At 49.4% G+C, this 13988-nt stretch overlaps 1 protein-coding gene, 1 long non-coding RNA gene and 1 other non-coding gene across 3 annotated transcripts in view; 2 read left to right on the top strand and 1 right to left on the bottom strand.

Moving 5' to 3' along the window:
* Window positions 1-6483, bottom strand: part of PSD3 (pleckstrin and Sec7 domain containing 3) — a 589734-nt gene extending 583251 nt beyond the window's left edge. Inside the window, exon 1 of the mRNA XM_069572780.1 lies at window positions 6271-6483. The gene's annotated coding sequence lies outside the window, so the exon portion shown is untranslated. The remainder of the gene's footprint in view (window positions 1-6270) is intronic.
* On the top strand, window positions 1699-1770 carry TRNAG-CCC (transfer RNA glycine (anticodon CCC)). Its single transcript has one exon. It is a non-coding gene; the product is annotated as a tRNA-Gly (tRNA).
* A 2602-nt stretch (window positions 6484-9085) lies between the features above and the next one.
* On the top strand, window positions 9086-10625 carry LOC138430816 (uncharacterized). Its single transcript, XR_011253389.1, has 2 exons — window positions 9086-9257; window positions 9347-10625. It is a non-coding gene; the product is annotated as an uncharacterized lncRNA (long non-coding RNA).
* Window positions 10626-13988: the final 3363 nt, after the last annotated feature.

Genomic DNA, 13988 nt, shown 5'->3' with positions numbered 1-13988 from the left:
CGGTTTTCCATTTAAGCGCTAGTACAAGGTCATGTGAGGCCGCACACTTAGCAGAAGACTTGGCATCAATGACCATTTTACCCCTCGTGTTGCCTCCAGTCAGTAGCCCTGTCATGTTACATTATCTTTGTGTGTGTGTGTGTGTGTGTGTGTGCGTGCGCACACGCGCACGCAAGCACGTGCTCAGTCACTTCAGTCCTGTCTTACTCTGTGTAATCTGGTGGCCTGTAGCCCACCAGGCTCCTCTGTCCTTGGGATTCTCCAGGCAAGAATACTGGAGTAGGTTGCCGTGTCCTCCTCCAAGGAATCTTCCCAGCCCAAGGGTCAAACCTGATTCTCCATCTCCTGCATTGGCAGGCAGGTTCTTTACCACAAGCATCAATGGTAAAGCCTCATTATCTGTTTACTAAGCACAAAGCCAGCAATCTTCATGGATCGATATCAAGATTCTAAGATAATTATCCTATTGGTTTTCACTTATTATTTTCCTCAGGGCATGTTTATGGTCATATTTTCTAGAAGTATTTTAGTTACATGAAAATTCATAAAACATTCTCAACACATGTTTCATGATGTCACTGGATGGTCAGTTCTTATTTATGCCTGAATGCAGGTTGTTCATTGAAAACATTTTGCAGGCCTGGTGGAAAACCAAGAGGACTTTTGGCAAATGTCTCCTGGAGGTTTGAAACCTAATGAAATACTGTACAATGAAGCACTGTTTGCAATTGTGACTTAACTACATTCTTATCTGCTTTTGTATTTATCTGAGCTGTAAACAGCTTCCAAAGTTCAGACTACCTCACAGTAAGGAACTCTGATTTCCTCTTTGTGAAGGCATGATTTCCCTGCTCTGTTTCTGCAGTATTTTCTCTTCTCCAGCCTTCTATTCCCTTTTTCTTATGAAGGTCACCTCTCCCTCTCTGCCATGTCCCAGGATTTATTCCACTCACTGATATTTTCTAAGTCAGATAGAGAAGGATGCCACTTCTTGCCCCTTCTCTACTTATTCTATGCTATTTTCTTTTGAAGCAATTATAAGGGAGACAACACCCCCTAAAGATTTTAAACAGCAGTGAAGCAGGAGGGAAGAGGCAGGGCGCAAACTTTAAGAGAATGACATAGCCATATGACACGGCCCAACGGGCTAGAACCATCGAGGTCCAAGATGGCGGAAGAGTTGCCTTCCACTGGACCTTGAGCCTCACACATTAGCATCATTGCAATATGTTAGCATAAGCTAAGTGACACCCAACGGTGCCATGAAAGTCCCGAAGCCATCAAAGATCAAAAGGTGGGCAGTGGCCCAATTCCTAGAAATCTATCCCTCCCCCCAAATCGTTGGAATAATCCTCTTGCTCATTAGCCTGTGAAATTACTCTGTCCATAAAAACTAGTCACCCCATATTTCAGACCTCTCACCTTTTGAGATGGTCCCCACTCTCTCTATGGAGTGTGCTTCTCGCTAACAAATCCACTTCTTATCTGTCACTTTGTGTCTCACTGAGTTCTTTCTGTGATGAGACATCAAAGACCTGAGCCTCATTAAGTCCCAAGACCAGTTGTGTGAGATCTCACTTAAAAGACTGTGGGTTCAAGTCCGAGTTTCATGGTTTCAGTAGTAGTTGAACTCATTTATTGTTCTTCTTTCCTAAATATTTTTTTTCTCTTTAAAAGTAACAAGGCTCACTGAGGCCTTCCCTGGTGGTCCAGTGGCTAAGACTCTGCACTCCCGATGCAGGGGCCCAGGTTTGATCCCTGGCCGGGGACCTGGATCCCACGTGCTACAACGAAGACCTGGTGCAGCCTAATCAATAAATTAATTAAAAGACTACCTTCTAAAGAAAAAAAAAAAGTAATAAGGCTCATTGTACAAAACTTGAATATTGCAGAAAGTCCAAAGTACAAAACTTGATCGTGCAAATCAACCACATGCCCATCAACCAGAGATAACCATTCTCAGTGTTTTCTCCCAGTCCTTTTTCTCTACACGTATTTACTCTTCATAAGATTCGGAGAGTGTTGTGTCCTCCTTTCTCCACCTACCTTTATATTTGTAAATATTTACATCCCCACATTCTTCAAATGTGGTTTTAATTTCAACACAGTTCTCATAGGGAATTTACTTCTGCCCCATGGGAGTCACTTACAATATTCCCAGTTTTTCATTATTTTAAATGATCTTGTTGAGAATGTCTTTCTAATCATTTTAAAATTGTTCCCTCTTCATCTTCGTCAAAACAACCAATTGGGACTTCCCTGGGGGTCTAATGCCTAAGACGCTGTACCCAAAGCAGGGGGCCCAGGTTCCATCCCTGGTCAGGGAACTAGAACCCAGGTGCCGCAACTAAAGATACCGCGGGCCCCAACTTGCAAAATAAATAAATGAACTGGCCAAATAAATAAACATTAGAAACAAGAGCAACAACAAAAAGCCATCAAGCCAGTCCTTCCCTGTTCATACATGCCTCAGTCCCCTGTGAGGTGAGAGCTGCCTTCACACTTCCGTCAGCTGAGGGGCCCAGACAGATTCTGTCACTTGCCTGAGGCCACATAACTAGTTGTCTGAAATGCAGAATCTGATTTTTCCCCCGCTTTCTCCTTATCTCATGCTCTAACAGTAAATCTGTCCTTTTGAACTGTCTTTATTTAAACCCATTTGTTTTCATTCTATACCAACACTTGCCACCCGGTTCCAACCCCTTCCTTGTAGCCACACCCCAGAGTCCCTCCGATGGGCTTCCTGCCGCTGGACCCCATTGTTCTAACCACCCCCCCAACACACACACACCGCCAGATGGGTCTTCCTTTAAGCCACTCACCCAACTAGACTCATGGACTCCTTAGTGAAGCCCTGAATGAAACAACAACACTGCCCAGCTCCCAAAGTCCACTTTCCCTTCCAGTCTTCCTCATTCACTGCCCACTTTCTTATCTGCTCCCCACCCCACTCCTGGCTTCCTGCTACCTCCTTGAACTCTGTAGCCCAAGCAGAATATTCTTCTTTCCCCTCTTCTGTTCGAACTCTACTTGGTCTTCTAAGGACCAGCTCAGGTCTCCTTTACTCCATGAAATAGAGTGAGCATCCCATTGGATTTGAAGTTGGCCAACTTGAGTTCAAAGCTTTGTTCTGCCAATTTTGCTGAGAGATTTGGGGCAGGGGGAGTCAACTTTTCTGAGTCATTTCTGCATATGTAAAGGTAAACTGTTATACTAATACCTGCCTTTTGTCAACTTCCCAGAGTCCTAAGAAGGATGGAATGTGTGTCATAAAAGTTTAGTGAGCAGCTATGTGCTATGCAAATGGGAGCTGGAAGCTTCAATATTTTGGCCACCTGGGAGAAGGCAATGGCACCCCACTCCAGTGCTCTTGCCTGGCAAATCCCATGGGCAGAGGAGCCTGGTGGGCTGCAGTCCATGGGGTCGCTAAGAGTCGGACATGACTGAGTGACTTCACTTTCACTTTTCCCTTTCATGCATTGGAGAAGGAAATGGCAACCCACTCCAGTGTTCTTGCCTGGAGAATCCCAGGGACGGGGGAGCCTGTGGGCTGCCATCTATGGGGTCGCACAGAGTCGGACACGACTGAGGCGACTTAGCAGCAGCAATACAAACAGATGACTCACTGGAAAATACCTGGATGCTGGCAAAGATTGAAGGCAGAAGAGGGTGATGGAGGATGAGATGGTTAGATGGCATCACCGATGCAATGGACATGAACTTGGGCAAAGTCCAGGAGATGAAGGACAGGGAAGGAAGCCTGGCATGCTGCAGTCCGTGGGGTCACAAGAGTTGGACACAACTTAGCATCTGAAAGACCACCACCACCCACACTCTGCACCAGTTCAGTATCCAGGTCTGCACCACCCAGACTAGCACTGATTACATCCTGTCCCGTCAGACTCTCTCACTGTTTCATGTATGGTGATCACTTTCCCTCAGCTTCCCTGTAAAGTGAATTCCATGCGGTCTCTTGCCTCACCTCCATAACCCTCAGAGTCCAACACAGCACGTCCTTGTCAGACTGCTGGCCTAATCCTCGAGTTCCAGCTGGATTCGCGTCACATGGGACTTAGCCTCCCAGCCTTCTGTCAGTCTTTTGGAGTAGGAAAGCCTTACGCTTTGGGGAGTCCTAGAAGACACAGGTCAAGGGTAGTATCCACCTTTGTGAGTCTGTGGAAATGTACTCTCATTTTGGATCTTGCCTCTCAGAGACTTTCACTGCATTTTCGCAGTAACCCTTATTTAGTAAAGCACTTAGTGAAATCAGAGAATAGAGGCAAGGAAGTCCTGGAGACATCCAGGAACCAGACCCAGAACATGGATATGTTTATCAGAAAGGTCAGGGAACCTAATCAAGAAAGATGGTTCACTGATGATCTGCTTGTAAATTACTCATCTAGTCTGAGATTCATTCATTCATTTGATTATCTAGAGACCTAAGCACAGTTTCCCCTAGTAGGTCCACCCCTGAAAAGGCCAGGCCTAGCATAAAGCTTAGGGCTAGTCACAAGAAATGGGGTTTAGGTTAGCGTTAAGGGTTAGCACTGCATTTGGGTTTAGGGTTCAGGTTACACCTGGGGTGTGGTTAGCGTCAGAGTAAAAGTTCTGCTTTGAGGGAGGACTCGGTTTAGAGTATAGATGCAGAATCATGGCAGAGTGAGTGTTACTGTGACACGCAGGTTGGGGGTTGGAACTAGGCTTAGGGTTAAGGCGACAGGTTAGGGTTGGAGTTAAGCTTAGGGTTAAGCTAGATTCCTGGATATAAAGGACAATTTTAGTAAAAGTTGTGCTTTAAAATTCTACTTTGTATGGTTAAGGACACATTTTTACCAACTTCCCAGGAACTAGTACAGTACCTTTAGAAACACCTTCACTCCACAGCATTCCAAGATCAAATGCAATATACAGTTGCCCATAGTTCATCAGAGTGTTTTTTAAATCTCTAATCCTGAAATTAAAAAAAAAAATTCTGGTGAACTATGGAAAACTGTATATTGCATTTGATCTTGGAATGCTGTAGTGTGAAGGTTAACTCTCTAATCCTAAAAGGGCTTCCCTGGTGGCTCAGATGGTAAAGAATCTGACTACAATGTGGGAGACCTGGGTTCGATCCCTGGGTCGGGAAGATCCCCTGGAGAAGGGAATGACAACCCACTCCAGTCTTCTTAACTGGAGAATTCATGAACAGAAAAACCTGGCAGATGGCAGCCCACAGGATTGCACAACTGAGCCACTAGCAATCCCGAAAAGGCAAGTACCGCTTTTAATGTCATTAACACCCTGAAGCTCATTTTGTAGACTGTGTCCAGTTTGTACTGCCCTCTTCTCCTCCTGATATGCTGAACCCCTACCAGAAAAGCTGACATCATTAAAGAAAAAAAGCTGTGATCTGGAATCCACTTACATTTTATCCCCAAACTATATTTTAAAATAAACACCATATACTTTTGAAGTGCTGGTCATTTGTCAAGCACCATAAACAGAAAACACAAGCTGTTCTCATGAGAATCACACTCCAAATTGTTCGATGTGGCTCACATCTGCATTTCCAGCCCAAACTTCTTTCTCAAACTACAAAGTTGGATTTCTAGTCAAATCGCAACTGGTTGGAGAGTGAGCCCGTCTCCACCGCCCTCACCCAGCACACCGGCTTCTCATTCTCTTCCATTCTTCTCAATGGCAACACCATTAACTGAGGATCCAAAACAAAAGCCTCCTCAAACCCTTCCTCTCCTCCCACCATCCCCTCCTGCTGCAGAAATCCTCAGATCTCCACGGCATCTTCAATTAGGCCCTTATCATCTCTTGCTTAAATCACTGCAGCAGCCTCTTAAATAGCTCTCTATTAACGTTCCTACATTCAAGCTCTTCCCCTCACATTGTCAGCAAACGTGACATCTTTGTCATGTGACCACCAGGCTTCCCTGCTGGCTCAGCAGTAAAGAATACGCCTGCAATGCAGGAGACCCGCGGTTCAGTGGTTGTGTCGGGAAGGTTCCCTGGAGAAGGAAATGGCAACCCACGGCGGTATTCTTGCCTGTGAAATCCCATGGACAGAGGAGCCTGGCGGGCTACAGCCCATGGGGTCACGAGAGTTGGAAACGACTCAGCGACTATGTAAACTACTATCACCCACAGCTGAAATGTTGCTAAATTCCCTCCCAGGGCCTCTGCCGCGGGGACTCCCTCAGTTTGCTTCCTGGGAGTTTCCAGCCCTGCTCTGCACCCCAAACCCCTTGCACATGTACCACACTTCACTGCACTCACACTTATGCTCGTCTCGCAGGAGTGGACGGCAAGCTTCTGGAAGCTGAGACAGTCTCATTCACTGCTGCACCACCGCTGTCCTGAACCACGCCTGGCACCCAGGGAGTGCCCACAAAATTTTGCTGAGAGAAAATAGCCCATGGGGCTAAATAACTCCCGGAGATCCTCTTTATATATTAGCACATCCAGTCCCAAAATAAAACTTATGCTGTGCAAGGCTTCTTTAAAAAGCACACCCTGCATCTTAACAGGAAGTTACAGATGAATAAACAGCTGACAGAACTAAAGAGCATCCAGTGAATCAGCAGTTGACCATTCAGTGGCTGTTAACCAGACACAGGGAGCGAGCAGATCGGGACAAAAGTTCACTCTCACTGCCAGCGGGCTTCGCAAGATGCTCCAAAGCTCCCTGCGGAGGGACATCCGCACATCTCACCCCGGGGGGAAGACTCAAGCAGACCATAGCAGACAAGACACTGGCGGGCTCGCTGAATGCAGAATCTGATTCATACCAAACTGGTGGCCACAGAACGTCCACCACATCCTGCCTTGTCCACTCGTGGAGCACGGAGCCTGGTTGTGTGGTTTTTAGTTGACGTTTGTGAGAAGATGACGACTCTAGGGACAGTACACATTTCTGTAACCTCTGGGTGTCTGCACTGCAACAGAACTAGAGGTGGCGGGATGCTGTGTTCACAGTTTTAAAATCAGAGAGTTCAGCTGCCATGTGCATTACAGAGCTGAAGGCCCAGGAGACATAGCCCTGGGCATATGCCTACAGCCTGAAGCTTTCTCTCATAGGAAAATGCAGACCTTTATTTAGTATGCATTCGAGCTAAGTCACTTCAGTTGTGTCCAACCCTTTGTGACCCTGTGGATCATAGCCCTCCAGGCTCCTGAAATTCTCCAGGCAAGAACACTGGGTGGGTTGCCACACCCTCCTCTAGGGGATCTTCTCAATCCATGAAGGGAACCCGGTCTCTGGTATCTCCTGCACTGACCGGTGGGTTCTTTACCACCAGCACCACCTGGGAAGTCCCTTATTTAGAACAGAGGGGCTTACTGAGAACTTCCACTGACAGCTTCCACTTGGGAAGCTGTGTGTCTGTGGTCAGAGGAAGCAGAAGCGGATGAGATCAGGAGCCAGTATACAAAGGGATCCTGGCCAGACTATGTGAATATAGAACTCTGACCACAAAGGTCCATCTAGTTAAAGCTATGGTTTCTTCTGTGGTCATGTATGGATGTGAGAATTGGGCCATAAAGAAAGCTGAGCACAGAAGAATTGATTCTTTTGAAGTGTAGTGTTGGAGAAGACTCTTGAGAGTGCCTTGGACTGCAAGGAGATCCAACCAGTCCATCCTAAAGGAAATCAGTCCTGAATATTCACTGGAAGAATTGAAGCTGAAACTCCAATACTTTGGCCACCTGATAAGAACTGACTCATTTGAAAAGACCCTGATGCTGGGAAAGATTGAAGGCGGGAGGAGAAGGGGATGACAGAGGTCGAGATGGTTGGATGGCATCACCGACTCAACGGACATGAGTTTGAGTAAACTCCGGGAGTTGGTGATGGACAAGAAGGCTTGGCGTGCTGCAGTCCATGGGGTCGCAAAGAGCCAGACACGACTGAACTGAACTGAACTGACCCACAGTCCCTCCAGCAACCAGGCCCGATCGATGGGGAGGATGTGGACCCGTGTATGCAAGCTTCCTTAAGGTCAGCGCTGGGCGCCCCTCCGCGCCGCCGCCAGCTCTGCGTGTTCTCACGCGGTGGTGGCGGTGCGGGGGTCTCCGTGGATTTCACGCCGGGGTGGCTCTGCAGCGTCCCCCCTGCTGACTGCGACGGAAGCAGGACGCAGCGGGGGGCGGGGGCGGACCTAGAACTGGAAGCGGGCACTTCCATTTGGGTAGGAGTCGTTGGGACGCAGGCAAAAGCCTGGGGGCCGCGGGAGAAAAGGCGAAGGAGGTTAGGAACGCGCCCCGCGGGCAACGGTGCGGCGCCGGGCGAAGGAGACGGCGGTGACGGTGGCGGCCGCGGCCGCAGCGAGGGGGGTCGGTGGCCGGCGGAAGCTAACCCGCCGCTGCAGGGGCGCCTCGCCGGGAGTCGCGCCCGGAGCCCCGCCCCAGCGCGCGCCGCGGGACCCGCCGCTCCATCTCTCGGAGATGGCCCGCGTCCGGAGGGCCCGGGCGCGGAGAAGGAGCCCGGAGCCGACGAGAGAGGCGCGGGGGAGGGGAGGGGAGGGGACGGGGGGAGTGGGGTGGGGGAGGGGAGGGGAGGGGACGGGGGGAGTGGGGTGGGGGAGGGGAGGGGAGGGGACGGGGGGAGTGGGGTGGGGGAGGGGAGGGGTCGGGGTGGGGGAGGGACGGAATGGGGGCGGGGGAGGGGGCGAGAGGGGAGGGGATGGGACAGAGGGTGATGGGGAGAGAGGCAGGGGAGGGGAGGGGGAGGGGAGGGGGAGGGACGGAGGAGAGGCGGGGGAGGGGAGGGGGGAGAAGGGACTGAATGGGGGCGGGGGAGGGGGGCGGGGCGGGGGTGAATGGGGAGGGGATGGGATGGAGGGTGATGGGGAGAGGGGGAGGGGAGGGGAAGGGAGGGAATGGAGTGGGGGCGGGGGTAGGGTCGGGCAGGGGTTGGGGAAGGGATGGGGAGGGGCGGGGAAGGGGATGGGGAGGGGCGGGGAAGGGGATGGGGAGGGGCGGGGAAGGGGATGGGGAGGGGCGGGGAAGGGGATGGGGAGGGGCGGGGAAGGGGATGGGGAGGGGCGGGGAAGGGGATGGGGACGGGGGAGGAGAGGAGAGGGGATGGGGCAGGGAGGGGAGGAGATGAGGTGCCTCCTGACCTCCTGAGAACCACCGGGTGGGGAGGAGGCGCTGACCCCCACCTTCTCCTTCTGCCTCGGGTTTTCCCTTCTTCCTCCAAACCGCCTGGGCGCTCCATCACCAGCCCTCCAGAGCCGGACGTTAGCCGGTTAGTACGTTAGCCGGTGAGTCCGTCACCCTTCGGCATGTCTCCGCACACCCCGTCCGTGTCCCCCCTCCCCATCAACCCCCAACCCCACCACCTCGCCCACAGGAATCAGATCCCGGAGGCCCAGCAGTAACTCCAAGGAACCAGTTCCAAGGCAGAAGCATCTCAGCGGATTGAAGAGAAGGCCTCCCGACTCCCGGACCTACGTCCCTCGCCGTGGCTGGGTGACTTGACTTTAGCCTTCCTCCCCGAGCGGCCTCTCCTCTCCCTCGGCATTGCCCCAGGAGATGATTTGAGTCTGATTTCCTGAGCTTGCAGTCCATTTGAGGGAGCACTCGTTCACAAGCCTGTCCACTGTGCCTGACGCCTGGTCCCTGACAGACGCCTTCCAATCTCCAGAGGCAGCTCTGTGGTGTCACTGGGAAAATAATTAGCATCACTTTAGTTCAGTAGAGCCAAGGCCTTCCTGATAAGTTCAGCGCAACACCAAAGTGAGCCCCGGAAACACCACGGGGAACTCGTGGACAAGAAGGACTGTAGCTCTCTTTCCTGGTGATCAGTCCCACCCTGTGAGTAACCAGATATGCACACCCGTTGTTAGATTAGTCTTCATTAGCAAACTACGTTTTCCTACCAGGGTTTCAAAGACCATCAGTGGATCTTGCTTCCTGAAATGTTAAATGGAAATGTTGATAGGGATAGAATGGGAAAGTTATACAGGCATCTGGGCTTCCCTGGTGGCGCAGAGGTGAAGAATCTACCTGCAGTGCGGGAGACCTGGGTTCTATCCCTGCATCAGAAAGATCCCCTAGAGAAGGGAAAGGCAACCCACTCCAGTCTTCTCGCCTGGAGAAGTCCATGGACAGAGCAACCTGGTGGGCTACAATCCAGGGGGCCGCAAAGAGTCGGACACGACTGAACAACTAGTACGCATACAGGCGGCTGTAGAAGTCTCAGTAGGGGATTATAGACAGGGAAACCCAAGAAACTTTAGGAGACCACTGTGAGTTAGTGATCATTCAAGAAGGCTACCAGAATATCATGGAAGGAAACAGGCTTGGTTAACTATAAAACCATAAATAAAAGCATGAGATATGCCTCAGATCATTAGGTGGAAGAAAAATACCACCACCCTTCCACTGATTTGAGTAAGTGCTATCATAATCCTAGTTTGACTTCAGAGGGTCAGACACTCTCCTGCGAGGTATGAAGGAGGAGCTAGTGATATAAACCTTGTGTCTCCTCAAAGAAGGTGGTCTTTTCTTCTCCCCACTTTCCTTTGATTATAAAACTGTAGCCCACTTTAGTCTCAGGGCTGAGCCACCCACCTGCCTGCTTGCCTATCTCACAAGCATCCTATATTAATAAATGTATTAATAATCTATTTCTTGCCTATCTCTGTGTCTCTCGCTGAATTCCTTCTGTGCTGAGATACAAAGATCCTGAGCCTCAGTAAGTCCAGACACCAAGTAAGTGAATCTAATTAAAAGATTAGGGGTTCGAGTCCCAATCTGGGGTTTGACCTGGAGAAGGGCAGGTTTGAGTCCTGGCCATATGGGCTCAAGTCCCATTCTGCGTTGCATGATTTCAATGTGACTTGGTTTTTAAAGCCTTCCAAAATCTGTTCCCATAGTGGCTCTCTAAATTCGCCTCCTAATCCTCTACAATCCTAAATCAGAGTCTGATTTCAGTCTAAATCATTTCTACAAATATTTATTGAATGCCCCAGGCACTACAGTGTGTATTACAAATAAATAAGACAAAGTCCCTACCCTAAAGGGACTTAGGACACATCAGGAGAGTCAAACACATAAATAACTATAACATAATCGCAGTAAAAATAATCAGTAACTTTACTGAGTGCTTCATATAGTTCAGACACCATTCTAAGCATTTCATACCCATTCCTTTAATTCTTACAGTACACCTACCAGGTAGGTATCATCAGTGAAACAGAAGGGAAGGGGGCAGGGAACAACCCTTTAAAAGAATAATATAGTGCAAGGACATTACATAAATTGATGAGAACCAAATAATTCCAAGATGGTGGACACACTGAATGAGCTGACTTCCACTAGACCTTGAGTCTCGATATGCACTTACACATGCAGTGCTCAATCGTGTTTGACTCTTTGTGACCCCATGGACTGTGCATCCCAGGCTCCTCTCTCCATGGAATTTTCCAGGCAAGAATACTGGAGCGGGGTGTCATTTCCTCCTCCAGGAGATCTTCCTGACCCAGGGATCGAACCTGAGTCTCCTGGGTCTCCTGCGTTGGCTGGCGGATTATTTACCACAGTGCCCCTGGGAAGCCTCATTATAGCACGTCAGCACACTAAATAACACACCCAGAGGTACCATGACAGTTCCAAGGCCAACCATAAAGGTAAAAAAAGCAGGCAGTGGCCCAATTCCTGGAAATTGCCACTCCTTCCCCAAAACTGTGAAATACTCCTCCCACTTATTAGCCTGTGAAATTACCCACTCCTATAAAAACTATGGACAACCCGATACGCTGGGGCCATTCTCACCTTCTCTGACAGCTCACACTCTGTCTGTGGAGTTTGTTTCTCCCAAAAGAAATCCACTTCTCACCAATCCGTTTGTCTCTCACCAAACTCTTTCTGAAATGAGACATCGAGAACCTGAGCTTCATTAAGTCCTGAGACCAGGTGTGATCTCAGTTACGACACTGTCAGTTCAAGTCCCAGTCTGGGTTTTGGCCAGATTTGAGACCAGCCCACCTGGGTTCAAGACCCAATCTGAGTTGCACAGTGTCAACAACATCCTCATTCCACAGCTAAACCACAGAGGTGGTTTTCCAAGATCACATAGTTTGGTGGACCCAGTAATTGAACCATCACCACATCCTTAACTACAGTATTTGATAATGTGAAGGAGGCTGTGCTTGATGAGAACAAAGTCTTCTGGGAGCATGAAGGACACAGTCAATCGGCTTGGAGCCAGGGGAAATGACATCACTGAGACAGCGCCACTTCATTCTTTGTGTCTGTCCCACCCCCTTCCAGAAAGAGGTTGGGCCAGCTGACACCAACATTGAATACATTAATGCAGTGATAAAGCAGAAACGGTAGATCGGGACCAAGGAAACTGTAAGTATCATACAGAAATCAAAACCAGAGGAAAAATAAATTTAGTCCCCAAGGAACAGTTTAATTCCACCATACTTTGCATTCTTTGATATCTGACTGTGCTCTGAGCTCTTTGGTAGTCAGAGAGAAGACAGGGTCGTGGGCAATTGCATAATGTTTGTCATAAAGGGGAAAGCAAACCAGTTCATCGCGGGGAAAATCAGCATTTCTTCAAGCTATGTGCTAAAATAAAGGTTTTGAGTAAGAGTTTTATGAATGCCACTGAGAGCCATAATAGGAAAAAAGCCCCCTGTAATGCTAGCATGCCAAATGTAATAGGAGATTTTATATGTAAATTTCTCCTTCAATTCATTGATAAAAGCCAAGGACATGGCATAAATACTACTCAGCAAAGATGACTCCATTAACGCTACTCTTGTCTGAACTCAGAACCTTCTGGTGTCTAGATTTCGATCGGAGTCCAGAAAAACAGGGGTTTTTCTATGCTGGGAAGCAGGATAAAGGCATGGAGGGAGGAGAAACGACTTGGTCTACCCTGTGCCATGATTTCTCGTGTCTGTTTGGGGAGGGAGAGATGCAGGAAAGCCAGCGGTGAACACACCCTTGTCACCTGCTGGGAGTCTGCCCTGTCCAGGCTCCGGGTCACAGCAGCAGGCAGAACAAAGTTCCTGTTCCCCAGAAGCTTCTGCACCAGATGGGGGGGTGTGGGGAGAAGCAGAGAAATAGATCAGAGAACTGGTCATGGGCTTTGGAGCGGTGGAGGTCCTTGGTGGTCCTTGGTGGTCCTCCCTGCGGTGTTAGAGGTGAGGTGGGAATGGAGACCCAGGTGGTGTGCATGGAGGTGGGAACAGGGGTTGAAGAGTGGAAAGTGAGGATCACAACTCTTTTAGGAGGTTTCTTGTGGAGGGGATGGGGGGATCTGGTGCTGGAGGGGGACGAGGATAGAAGAAAACATCTTCAAAAATAGTGGTTGATATTAAGATGTGTGTGTGTGTGTGTGTGTGTGTATCAGAATAACCCAGTAAATAGAAACTGTTGATGTAAGAGGGAAACAATCCATGTAGGGGCACAGTCCTGGGAGAGGGAGAGAGGAGGGGACACAGGATCCCCGAGGAGAGGCTGGCCTTGGAGAGGAGAAAGGGCATTCCTTGTAACAGAGGAGAAAGCAGAGTGAGCAGGCTAAGTCATAAGTTAGCTTATGGGTTTGATGATAGCAAAATGGGTGTTTCCTCCTCATCTATTCTTTCTTTGACCTGTGAGGCAAGGTCGCTCCCTAAGAATGATGAGGAGGTGACTGGTGCCTGGTGTTGTGGATTTCCATCAGAAGCCCCTGAGGTGTTGAGCAGGGTGCTCCGAGCCTCCCTCCTCACCGCAGTAACTAGCCTCCTAAACTAGGGTGCTATATCCTCACAACGACTCCACCCATAAACTTTAAACTCCAGCATCAGGCTCTCTGACCCGGTAGCCAGCTTTCCAATTTCCACCCACTTGTGCTTATAGTGCCACACCCCTATTGACGTCCTAGGGACTTCAACCATTTCTCTGGTCTGCTGGGTCCCATTCAGGTTTCTTTTCCCAGCATCAGGGTCTTTTCCAATGAGTTGTCTCTTCACATCAGGTGGCCAAAGTATTGG

Source organism: Ovis canadensis, chromosome 26 (genome assembly GCF_042477335.2).
Source record: "Ovis canadensis isolate MfBH-ARS-UI-01 breed Bighorn chromosome 26, ARS-UI_OviCan_v2, whole genome shotgun sequence".
In the NCBI taxonomy this organism is placed as follows: domain Eukaryota; kingdom Metazoa; phylum Chordata; class Mammalia; order Artiodactyla; family Bovidae; genus Ovis; species Ovis canadensis.
This window is presented reverse-complemented; position numbering and strand designations above follow the sequence as displayed.